Source organism: Leptinotarsa decemlineata, unplaced genomic scaffold (genome assembly GCF_025532065.1).
Source record: "Leptinotarsa decemlineata unplaced genomic scaffold, Ldec_3_MD MMD2_tig00005002_RagTag_RagTag, whole genome shotgun sequence".
In the NCBI taxonomy this organism is placed as follows: Eukaryota; Metazoa; Arthropoda; class Insecta; order Coleoptera; family Chrysomelidae; genus Leptinotarsa; species Leptinotarsa decemlineata.
This window is the reverse complement of record NW_027412614.1, coordinates 453,856-468,278: the sequence shown is the minus strand read 5'-3', so window position 1 is coordinate 468,278 and position 14,423 is coordinate 453,856.

The following is a 14,423-nucleotide window of genomic DNA, read 5'->3' as shown; positions in this document are numbered from 1 at the left end:
AAAAAATGTTTTCACAACATTATTGTTTTTCTTTTTTGTTTACTTTGAAAAATTATTATAAACAAAGTATTGAAATTTTTAGAACTTTTATCATGCAATCTTCTCCTGTATGTATCTAAGAAGGGCTCCACGAAGCGAAAAAATTTTACGGTAATTATTTAAATATTTACTTTACTTTGAACGATAAAGTTTTAGAAAATTTTGTTAATTAACAGTTGTCTAGATTATTGAAAAAATAACTTTAATGAAAAATTCCAACGGGAATCATTTCTCTATGGTATTTAGATTATATCATAAATTTTTAAAATTTTTCTATTTACTTTAAGTACCTGAAAAATTATTTTCAAGTTACATACTCGTTTAGAAGCCGTGCGCGCAACCTAAAAATGGCGCGCGGACGGCTATTTTCAGTGTTAAATTAGAATTATAAATAATGGAGATACTGTTCCGGGAGTCAGAACTTTTTTTTAGTAAATTTCCTCCTCTTCAAGGATCTTTTTTCAAAATTCAAAAATATTTATAGTTTACGAACTATAAACAACAACATAGTAGGAGAGCTAGTGAACCCTCCGACTAACGGTCTTCCTGTAAGACTAGAAATTTGTACAGTGATGAGTCATAGCACGCCAAGGCCAACACCCATGACCTGGCAGGCATCTGCCATGCACGTCAACTGATTCAGGAAAGCTAAATCAACTTCAACGGCTACTGAGCAAGCTCTGGATTTTATCTATAAATAGCTTAACAAGAAGAATATGCTAGGTATATTCTATAATTTAATATGGTTAACCATGACTTATTCTATCATAAATTATACAGCATAGGAATTCATGGTTTACCACAGGATTGGATAGTATCATATTTGAAAAAATCATATGTAAGTGACAGTAATTAATAATAGCAAATCTGACCGTAAGAGTGCTAAGTTTTGAGTGCCCCAGGGGTCTATATTGGGACCATACTCCACTTTCAAACTAGAAACAGACGTTAGAAATAAATTGAAACCGCTCATGCAAAAATTCCAAGAGCATTTCGAAGGCAAAGAAAATACTAATTACGAAAGGTACAAATTGTTCAGCACCAAACAGGGGGAGGCCCAGTCAATTGAACAACAAAAGCAAGCAGCCAAATGCAAGCTACACACCCTGCAAGACAGCTTAGTAGTAACGATGATAGCCTGTGGGATCAAGAATAACAACGTCAGAGAAAGACTTCTACAGGAGGATAACTTGACCCTTGACAAAGCAATAGAACTGTGTAGGATAATTGAAACATCCAAAGTAAGAAGCGAAGTCATGTCGGGAGTTACGAATGGAGCAACGTTGCAGAATGAAGAAGTGTTAGCGATAAATAAGGTTAGTAGAAAGATAAAGACAATAAAAAACTGTACCAAATGTGGAAGATCACACCCAGTTAATAATTGCCCAGCATATGGCAAAAAGTGCAATTTCTGTAAAACAATAAATCATTTCGAAACAGTTTGTAGAAAGAAAAATTATAAGCAAGTAAGTGCAGTAGTAGAAAATGTATTAGATAATGAATTAGGAGGGGAAAACATGAATATTGTAAACGAAAATGTTAATCCAGAGATAGCAGATACTGTAGAAAATGTACTAGATAAAATACTTGACGAGGTGATAGCTAGTAATATAGAAATAATAATAGAACCAAGTGAATGTGAAGAAATAGACAGTGAAAGTGTTCATATTGACAAAAACAATGAAAACACAAGCAATGAATCTAGTAGCACCTCTACAAGTGATTCAGATTCTGAGATGAAATTTTTAATGAAAAATAAAATATCTAAAAAAGGCAGGAAAATAAAATATCTAAAAAAGGCAGAAAAATAATCAAGTCTCAGAAATTGAATTCCAATTAGCGTTAGCAATAAGTAAGTTTTGTAAAAAGAGGGATGTTATGAGAACTATGTCAACGAACATACCGAGGTTGACGAACAACGGACAGACCGAGGTTAACGAGAGTCGAGTAATGATATGTGGTATCGAGATGATGTATCTAATAATAATAATAATAATAATATTTTATTGGTTCTTCTGGATCATAACTCAATGATATAGAACATGTCAGTGTAATATGATATAAACTTATAAAAAAAAAATATATGTATATATAGGATATGAACAGTTATGTAAAATTATATATTATAACTTATAACTAGGTAAAATTATAATATATTAACATCCCTAGATGACAATCTCAATTCTTCAGTTATATTAATAAGTCATTTATAAACTCTTCAATGGAGTAGTAGGCTTTATCAATCAGAAAGTTTTTTAGGAACGGTTTAAATTTTCTTAGTGACATTTTTCTGACATGATTCGGCAATTTGTTAAATAGCCTGATACCCATGAAAATTGGACTTGATTCTGATCTAGCCAATCTATGATTTGGTATTTCTAACAATGTTGAATTTCTTGTGCCGTAATTATTTTTGTTTAAGAAGGTAAAAGGTCGCTGATCCGATTTTACAAAAATCAACAGCTGGTACATATAAATGCATGGGAGAGTTAATATTCTTAAAACTTTGAATATATCTCTGCAGCTAGTACGTCTATTTACACTCTGAATGTTTCTGACAGCTCTCTTCTGTAAAATAAATACCCTTTGTGCCTCACGTGATAGGCCCCAAGCTACTATACTATATGAGATTGTTGAGTGTAATTGGGCATGATAGTACATGAGTACCACCAACTTATCTATAATTTTACTGAGTTGATAGATACAGTAACACATAGGCGTTATTTTTTTACATATTTCATTAATATGTTGATTCTATTTACAATCTTCAGTGAGAGTAACTCCTAAAAATTTTATTGAATTCACCTGTTTCATTAAACCGTGCTGTGATTTTAACAGTAAACTGTGATCATGACCATTTGGGGCATAACTAAATCTTAGGATGGATGATTTTTTATCATTGCAGATTAATTTATTGCTAGAAAACCAATCCTGGGCTTTTAAAATTTCCCCGTGAGCCAGGTCTACTGTGGATGTAACATTCTTTCCACTAACCAGTAGTGTAGTGTCATCCGCATACATTACAAAATTTCCTTCAGTCATTGACATAAATTATATAAAGTAGAGGTCCCAAAATAGAGCCTTGTGGTACTCCAATAGTATACTTTAAACGTTTAGATTGATACTGATCTATATCAACGTATTGTGTTCGATTTTGGAGATAACTTTCAAACCATCTACGTGAGTTTCCCCTAAAACCATACTTTTCCAATTTGTCTAGTAGAATTCTGTGATCTACAAGATCAAATGCCTTACTTAGATCTAAGAAAATACCCAGAGTTCGATTACCCATATCTAGACTATTATATAGCTCTTTTAGTAGTTTTATTATAGCTTGTGTTGTTGAACGTCCCTTTCTAAAACTAAATTGATTTTCATTGAATAGCTTATGAAGATCAAAGAATGAAACGACTGAATTTGACACCCATTTTTCTTAAACCTTTGCAAAAGCACTGGGGACAGTGATGGGCCTGTAATTTTCAACTTGGGTTTTATTTCCATTTTTATGTATAGGTTTCTTTTTTTCAATTTTTAAGCTATCTGGTTAAATACCTTCTTCCAACGAGCAGTTGATGGCAAAAGTTACTGGGCCTGCAATAAATAACGAACGCTTTTTTAAAAGATTGAGACTTATTTCATCATTACCAGTAGATTGAGAGGCTTTTAGGTTTCTGATAATATCATTTATTTCTGGTTCTGTTGTTGGTTTAAATGAAAAAGTAGAAGGATTGAAGTATCTAAGTGTGGGTTCTTCTGATGATTCTTTAACATTGCTAGCCAGTAGTGTGGGTACGGTATTAAAATATTCAACAAAATGATTTGCTGCATTCTGGGGTGCCTGTACAATATTGTTATCAATAGTTAAGTGAATTGGTTCCAACCTCCTTTTTTGATTTTTTGTCTGATCCTATAATAGTCCAGGCTGTTTTAGATTTATTTTTTGCGTTTGCAATAATGTCATTATTATATTGCTTTTTTGATACATTTAATAGATTTTTATATAACTTTTTATATTTTTTATAATATTCTTTGGTATCCTCATTTCCGTTTAAGGTTAGCGTATACAGATATTTTAATTTCTCTCCAGAAATGAGTAAACTTTCAGTTAACCATGGTTTTCTTTTATATGATGCCTGTTTTTTTTACTTTTTTTAGAGGAAAAGCAATGTCGAAGTAATATTTAAAAGTTATAAAAAAGATCTCAAATTTTTTGTTTGCATTACTCCCACACATATACATATCATCATCTTGTTTTATTATATTGAAGTAACTTATTTAAATCCATGCTTGTATGATTAATACAAAGAATATAACAGTAATTGTGTATGTGTGAAAATTTTAGTGATGGATAAAAATATTTCTATTTTTGTAATTATTATAAAAAGAAAAAATAAGATGCAAAACAATCATACTTCGCTACTTGACGAAAACAAAATCTGAATTGGTCGTCACAATTATCTGTGTTGTAAGTAAAAATAATTGGTTGTTGGATATTGATTATTCATTGTTGCAGATCGAGTTATTTTGGTATTGAAAAGGGTTAGAAACACGAATTATACTTGGTTTCTGCAGTAATCAGATTATGTATGTCCATCACCCATAATAATTTGAATGACTTTATGCTAAATCACTTTTGTAAAATTGGAATGTGAAAATCCAAGTACAAAAACAGAAAAATCAATAACATACCCTGTGAACATCTTCCATCTTAGTCATGGTGTGGTAAGAGGCTATGTAACAATTTCCAGTTTCAACTCAAGAATAACGTTTTGCTTCATAGAATAAGCTATTGCATGATATCCATTAACCTTGCAGTCTTAATATCGTTATCGTACCTCGAAAAAAAGTTCTATACATTTCAGATAAAAATTACTACAAGGATATACTTACCATTTTAGAACTGACTATCAACATCGATTGAACTGTTTTTGGTCGAGCTGTGAAGATTGAATCAGGTGTGCAATATCTTTTTCTATTTCCTTTTTACTAATTTCCTATTCTATTGGGTTAGTTGGGTCATAATACTTTAATTTATCGTTAGGAAAATCATATAACTGAATATTAAATAATTAGTTGTATTTTTTTTACCTTTTTTTTCATCATAAAAAAAAGAGGAGAAAGGTGTTGAAGTGCTGTAGACATGTTAGGGGGAAAGGGAAAAGAGTCTTCTTCCCCCATAAAATGAATTCATATTGATAATGAAGGAAGCCATATTAATTCAACTTACAGAGTTGGTGTTGATGATGAGGTATGGAAAATAATGAGTCAGGCAGATCGCCCGTCGCTATCAAGAACCTTTAACTCTGAAGGCAATGTATTAGGTAATTTTACACAAACACCAGATATTGAAATAGAAGACAACGCTACAGGTGTTTCTTTGTAACCGGTGATAAGCGACATGGAATCAGGTCAGGAAAACCAAATAAATTTATATGGTGAGGGTGCAACGGGTCCCTTCACAGTCATTGAAGAAACAAATAAGGAATCTAGAGTCAGCCTTGGATGATATTCACATCTCAAAATCGCTAAGGAAGTTTGCGATTTGAAATTGGAAAATGTAAGTAAGTTCAAAATCAAAGGTAGACATAATAAAGGAGTTGAATTTTATAGTCATGAAAGTGCCAATTCTCTAGTCTTGAACGAAAAACTAAAAACTTTAGGATATGAATCATACATTCCTAATAGTAATGTTACCTGCAAAGCCATAGTTAAGAACATAACTACATATTTCTCAGAAGAACTGAAAAAGCCCTTATAAAGTTAAAACTGTCAAAATATGTACCTGTATGGACGATTTTAATTACTTTTGCAGGAACTATCGTTCCTAAGTATGTTGATATTTGCCTTTTAACTTACATAAGGACTCCTTATATACCTCCAGTGATTCAATGTTTTTATTGTCTCCTTTATGGACACATTCGAAAATATTGCAAAGGTAAACAAAAATGTTTTTCTTGTACTCAAAGTCACATAGATGAAGACACATATAAAACTTGTAATAAGTCACATATAAAACTTGTAATAAGACACATATAAAACTTGTAATAACATAAAATGCCTCTTTTGTGGAAGTTCTGAACATAAATCCAACAATAAAATATGCAAGAAATGTTTATGTCAAAAAAATAGGAAGAAAATGATATTTGGAAATATTTCTTTTTATAAAGCTGTCAAACACTTTCCAAAAGAACCAACTTCTTATAATCCTCAAGCTGACGATTATCCAATATTGCAAAATAGATATACATTCAATAATAATAATATTTCAGTAGAGCAACGCAAAGGAACTTATATGGCAAACAATAAAACAATCAAAGATTCAAAAGATGATACGCACAAAGCGTACATACATGATAATATGGACTGGCCGTGGCGTCACTTCTACTCTACACATATTCCAACCACAGTCTATTACAATTTACAATCAGTATTATGTGATTCCAACTGCGGATCACACATCTTGGACACTGCGTCACGGCACTATTTGTCAAATCATGGAAATATGCCATACGTGACGTACTGCAATAGTGACGTGATGCCAAAACGTGAATCTCTTCATCTTTTTTTAGTTGTTGGAGTCAATGTTTCCTCTTCAAAGGCCATTATAGCCACTGAATCGAAAAGAAGAAAAAAAAGAAAGGCCATTATTCCATATTATGACGTCACTGGTTGTTGGCGTTTTTTGTTGGTGTTTTTTGTTGGTGTTTTTGAGTTGTGCTTGTCAGGTCGGCGAGTAGCCGGTTTTTAGTCAAAATTAAATATTCAGTTTGGATTTTTGTGCTGACCTTCGAGGATCAGCACAAGGGTCCGAAAACAGGTGCGCTGATAATCCTTTTTTTCTTTTTATTCTATCCTTCTTATCATTAAGGGGAATTTCTTTTTGTAATATTAACTTTCATTTTCATTGGGGATTCAGAAATATTATTAGAAAATAGTAAATAATAAAATAGATTTTTAAGGTGCTATAATCATGTTAGAGGATGGGGGGGAAGAGGTATCTTCCCCCAAAAAAATGCATTTTGGATATAACGAGAGTGGTGCTGATTTAGAAGTACGGAATATAATAGGAAATTTTGATGAACAATCGCAATCCAGGGATTTTTCTGCTTGTGGAGGTACTCCTGAAGTACCGACACCGGTAGAGAATGAAATGGAAACCGAACGTGAAACTATTTTGTACAGTGAGGGAGCCTTAGGGCCCTTTACAGTAATTGTATAATTAAATAAAGACTCTGGACTAGGTTTGGGGCGCTTTTCTCACTTAAAAATAGCTAAGGATATATTTGACTTGAAATTGGAAAATATTAACAAAATAAAAATTAAAGGTAGAAATAAAGTAGGAGTAGATTTTTCTAACAAAAATAGTGCTAATGCAATGTTACTTAACCAAAAATTAAAAGAATCAGGATACCAGGTATACATTCCATACAGTAACGTGACATGCAAAGCCATAGTTAAAGATATAACTACATACTTTACTGAGGAAGAACTAAAAAAACCATGCTAATACATTTTTATTAAAATACTTAAGACAAGTGAAAGTCTATGATACAACATCTAAAGTCGATTTGAAAAGAAGAGTACTCACTACGAATGGAATAGAATATACATATGAAGAATTGCAACATACTGCGGAAGACGGAAAAATTCTTACACTTTGTTTCTCAAATTCGGATTCCGAGTTAGTCAACGAAGAAAATAAAAAGAGAAAAATCCAGTCTTCTCCTGGGAATTCGGATCACCCCCGAAAATAACCACTCGGTCGGTATCCCAACGTCCAAAATATTAGAATTCATCATTTCATGGAAATAGTGTGTGTAGATATATATTATATTCTACTTCCGTGTTTGCATTCACTGATTTTTTGTTTCAATTAGATGATATTTTTTTATTTTTTTTAATTAAAATGAAATTTGGCCACATGAATTCACGTTCAATATACACTGGATTCGATGTGCTCCGGAATACGGTAAATAATAATGATTTTGATATTCTAGCAGTATCTGAAACATGGCTAAGACCTAATTGTGATGTGTCTATGTTCCAAATACCTTCTCACAAATTTATTCATGTAGCTAGATGTACTAGAGGTGGAGGGGTGGGACTTTTCCTTAAGAAATCTTTTCGTTTCAAAATCTTAATTAGCGAAATACATGATAATATAGAACAATTGTGGGTCGAAATTGAATACAACTCATCTGTTTATATTATTGGTGTTATATATAGGCCTCCAAACACGAATATTTCTGACTTCATAAATGACCTTGAAGAGAGCCTAACCATAGTCGCGCCGCAGTCTGATAATATAATTTGCATGGGAGACTTTAATATTAACGGGTTAGACATTACAGATAGGAATTATATCCATCTCACAGACATCTTAGATACTTACGAATTGAAACAAATTATAAATTCGCCAACAAGAGTAACACAATCATCATGTTCTCTGTTGGACTACATTATCGTTCACGTTAATTTCAAATGGTCTGATTGTGGCACAATGGACTTACATCACGTTTCAGATCATTTTCTAGTTTATTGTTATGCTCCTGAAATCATTGTAAAACACAACCCTGTTACGCGAGCTTTCCGAAATTTTAAAAATTTCAACTATGTTCATTTTACAAATGAGTTAGAATCAATCTGCTGGAATTCCTTGTATATTTCAGAAAACATTGATGAAAAAATCAGTTTTTTTTGTTTTCAAATCCACACGTAGTTCAATAATCATGCACCATATGTCACAAGAATTTTTACCAAACCTTATACACCATGGATTACAGACAATGTGAAGTTTATGATGAAAATAAGAGATAAAGCCAGAAACAAATTCAAAAAAACCGGTAAAGCTGAAGATTGGAATTATTATAAAACTTCACTAAATCTTCTATTGAGCGAGAAAAGAAGGTATATCTAGAATACATTGCCTCTAATAATAACCATAATAACTCTAGAGATCTATGGTTGAAGCTAAAAAAACTCGATATTCATAATAAAAAACCTATATTGAATCTTCCCTCCCATTTATGTGATCCTAACAACATGAATGATTTTTTTATTGCTTCGCAACAACGGTGTAATAAGGTTGACCCAAATCTAGAACAATTTTACAGTAATAATGTGAATGATTCTATCACATCATTTCTTGAATTGACATTGATTACCGAAAATGAACTGTTAACCTTCATGTCACAAATAAAAAGTAGATCCAAAGGAATAGATGATCTCGATAATTCTCTCTTGAATCTCTGTTGTCCACCTATAGTGCCCGTTATTTTACATATTATAAACTTTTGCTTGGCGAAGAAAGTTTTTCCAAGTATGTGGAAGCAGTCTATCGTGGTACCAATACCCAAAATTAAAGAACCTAAGGAATTCAAAGACTTGCGTCCTATAAGTCTTCTTCCATTTCTTTCCAAAATTTTGGAAAAGGCTATTGCTCAACAGCTGAGAAACCACCTTCACAACAACAATGTACTTCCAATTATGCAATCTGGTTTCAGACCAAACTATAGCTATGCTACAGCTTTATTGAATATATTAGATGATATCGTCGCAGCATCGGATAGAGACGAAATCACTGTCCTACTATTGATCGACTTTAGCAAAGCTTTTGATACATTGAATCATCAACTACTTCGATCTATATTACATTATAATGGACTTTGTCAAAGCACTTTGAAATTTTTCGATTCATATCTTTCACATAGACAACAAATTGTTAGAGTGGAGAACCACATGTCAGATTTCAAAAATACTTCTTCAGGTGTCCCACAGGGTTCAATCCTTGGACCTATCCTCTACATAATTTACACCTCCCATTTGACAACTTGTTTGAAAAAACTCAAATATCATATGTATGCCGATGATACACAGTTGTATTATTCTTTAACTCCTGACTCTGTACAGCAAAGCGAAAATATCATTAATGACGATTTGAATCAATTCGTTAATGTATCGAGGAAACATGCCCTGGCAGTTAATAATTCCAAATGCTCTATGATTGTATTTGGAAGGAAAGTCGCAAGGTCAAAACTTAGAGATCTAATCATAAAAATTGATGACACTGTTTTACCGGTTGTAAATCAGGTTAAAAATCTAGGAGTTTGTATCGATGATGAACTCAAATTCAAAAAACATACTTCAACATTGATTCAAAGAGCATTTGGGAAAATGAAAGTATTATACCCTCATAGGCATGTCTTGAGCCTAAAAACCAAATTACTCATTTGTGATTCGTAGATATTATCTATTTTCAATCATTGTGACGGAGTGTATCATTATTTTCTGAATAAAAATGAGCAACAACGAATTCAAAGAGTTCAAAACTCTTGTTTGAGATTTTCATACGGTATCAAGAAAAGAGAACCGATTTCTCATACACTCAAAAAAGCTAGGTGGCTGAAAATGTACGATAGGCGGACTCTTCATTCTTCGACATTATTTCATAACGTTATTGTCAATAGAACACCTCCCTACCTCTATAACAAAATAACTTATCGAACTAATGTTCATAATGTGAACATCAGGCACAAAATGATCCATGTTGTTAGACACTCCATAGAACTATTCAAAAGGTCATTTACATATACGATAGCTGAATTCTATAACAACCTACCACCTTCCTTTCGGTCGAAATCTGTTTCCAGTTTCAGGTACTGCCTGAAAAAACACCTTCTGAAAAATCAATAATACCCGAATATATTCTATGACACATTGGCTCTTGTAGGCCTCATGAATTAAATGTTGTACCCGCTATCACAATTCCAATTTTATTTTAGGTCTTTTGTTATTTTTTTTTTGTTTTTCATCATTTTCTTTTTTTTTGTAAGGTGCAAGAGGAAGAATGAACTCTGTTCAATCTTGTATCCTATTGACAAATTTGTATTTTGTTTTTCTCCATATTGTATCATGTTATTTCAGCTGTCAATAAATTCATTTATTATTATTATTATTATTATCATTATTATTATTCCGCGATACGTCGATATATGTTATCTAACTTATATAACGACTCCATATATTCCCCCCGTGACTCAATGTTACAACTGTCTCCTGTTTGGCCATATAAAAAAAAATGTCGAAGTAAAAGGAGATGTTTCACATGTACAGAAACTCATACAGATGAAGAAATGTACAAAAATTGTAAAAACGTAAAATGTTTTTCTTGTGACAGCAAAGAACATAAATCTAACAACAGAACATGTGTCGAGTATGAACGTCAAAAAATAATTAGAGAAAAAATGACATTTGAAAACATTTCCTTTTACGAGGCGGCTAAACAAGTACCTAAAGAAAGAAGTAAATATACACAAGAAACTAAGGATTTTCCAGTTTTAAGAAATAGATATGCGATAAACGATGCAATCTCGATTGAACAAAGAAGGGAGGTATATTTGACCAATAACGCAAGGCCGAAAAGATCGTACGCTCAAAGCGTTACGGTAGAGAAAAATGTTAATAATAATAAAGAACATAGGGTAGGGTACGATAGACAAGCTCACAAAGACACGTTAATATATCCTGACGGTAGAAATCCGCAAACAGAAGATGGGGCATATTTACAGTGGGTCAGTCAGTTAAACGCAAATACGGGGGCAATTAAAAAAAACATATTTCGGGGGACAAACCAATAAAAGAACTCATGAACATTCTCAATTAGAAACCACGCAAACTACACAATCAAGCGACAGATTCAGATCAACAATACTGGAAGCAGGGGATGATAGAACATTAATAAAGAACTTTTATGAATTTTTTGTTAAATTATCTGAAAATACAAAAACTAGAATAATTGACGTCATAAATACACACGGAAATGCAGGGAAATATAAAGATATAGATAAACCTAAAATATGAATTAGAAACATTCGAAAGTCTGGGGGATAACAATAATCTCAATATAATTCAATGGAACATAAGAAGTATTTATGCCAATTACCACTTTTTACTTAATCTTATACAAGAACACATGCCTCATGTGATCTTGTTGAATGAAACATGGTTAAAACCTAAGAATAACCTAAAAATAAAAAATTATAACATTTTACGGAAGGATAGGGATGACGGTTATGGAGGAATAGTCACTCTTATCCGAAAGGATTGTACCTATACTCCTATTACCTTACATGGCATCAATGAAAATGATAGGTTATTTCAATACATAATAATAAAAGTTAACGATATGAATATCATAAATTCCCATAACCCGCCTAATAATAGGCTAAATTTTGAAGAGATCTCATTAATGATGACTCAGACTCAAGGTAAAACTATATGGATGGGTGATCTAAATGCGCATCACCCCTTGTGGGGCAGTACCATAAGTAATCATAATGGTAATATATTAAACACAATATTAGATATTCAAAACAAAGTAATTTTAAACACCGGGAAAACTACTAGATTCACAAACCCTTCTGAAAACCCAAGTCCTTTGGATTTATGCATAACTTCCAACGATATAGCAGTGAAATGTCATTGGGAGGTACTGGAGGAGTGTGGAAATAGTGATCACTATCCCACCATCTGCAAATACAACGATGTGATGGAAAATATAAAACCAATTGATAACAAAAAGACCCGGATTTATTCCAAAGCGGATTGGAATGCATATACTTTACACTTGTATGGACAGGTGGGAAACCGTGCTGTGGGGTCATATGAAGAATTGACTTCCTTAATGAATGAGGCAAGACAACGAATGTAAGCAAGCTATTTTTAGAAGGAAACAAATAATAATAACCTTTCAAAACGACCCAACGATAGAAAACTACATAGAAGCTAAAAAAATATTAGCTAGCACGAAACGATTTAAAAAAAAGAAAAGAAAAAGCTTTCAGATTATTTGTTCGACTCTAAATCACGAATCCAACCTCACATATGTATGGAACATAATCAGAAGCTATTCTGATAAGAGACTTAAAAAATATGACTCAAACAATGCACCAGATGCGCGAGTAGCCAACCAACTGCTCGAGCAACATTCATTATGAAGTGTAAATCCAGAATTTCAATTATCTTCTGTCAACAAAGAATCGAAACCTTTTTCTTTAGTCGAACTCGAAATTTGTTTAAAACATAAAAAAGCAACTGCTCCAGGAAGAGATGGAATACCCTATAGCATGTTTTTTCACCTCCCTATGCAACTTAAACTATCACTGCTCCAAACCTACAATGACATTTTAAAAGGTGATACAATACCTGAAACATGGAAGGAATTTTTACTAATTGGCATTAAAATAAAACCTTCAGTAGAAGGAACAGACACAAATAATTCATACCGTACATTAGCTTTGTCATCATGTGGATTAAAAATCCTAGAAAAATTAATTAAACTCAGACTAGAATGGTACTGTGAACATAATAAAATTTTATCAAGACGTCAATTTGGTTTTCGTAAAGGATTAGGTACAACAGACTGTACTGCTTTTTTAACTACATAAGTACAACTAGCATTTAGTTTGAATCAAAGCGTGGTGGCAGTATTATTAGATATTAAGGGAGCATATGATAATGTTAACATCAATATATTATACAATTACCTTCTACAATATGGAATAGAAACAGACTTAGCGAATTTAATATTTAGAATAAATAATGACAGGGAAAATTTCATAATTGATAAAAATGGAATGGAGCACGGTCCACTCATAAATTCGAAAGGACTAACGCAGGGGTCACCATTAAGTCCGATACTATTTAATATATACTTAATTTCGCTGTTTGACATAATACCATCAATGGGTAAAATAATTGCATATGCAGATGATGTATTAATACTCTTTAAAGGACAAAATATTCAAGACATTATAGCTAAAATGAATGACACATTGACACACATAAACTCATGGATGAAAAAACATGACTTTCACCTATCACTAGGGAAATGTGAAAGTATAATATTTAAGAAAGGTAGGCCTCTTTCAGGAACACAAGAAATTATGATAGACAAAAAATGAGGTTAAATACTTGGGAACTGTTTTTTCATCTAACTCAAAATAGGATAAAAACGTCGATAATGCAATTAGTCGCGCTAACAAAGGAATTAACGTTATTAAAACATTTTGTAAAGTATGGTGGGGTGCGGATCCCAAGACAATGCTGATGGCCTTTAATGGGCTGGTCAGAACTCATTTGGACTATAGCTCCATATTATACAGACCGTGTACAAAAAAAAATTGGGAAAAATTAGAAAAAACGTATATTATGGGACTCCGAATCATTTTAGGTTGTATGAAATCCACACCTCGAAATGTAATCTTAGCAGAAGCAGGTATGGTTGATTTAGAAACTCGTAGGCAATAGTTAGCGCACAAATTTATAATGAAAAGATTAGATTTTAAACCCCATCTTTTGAACCTTCTGGAAATTATTCGAGTTTC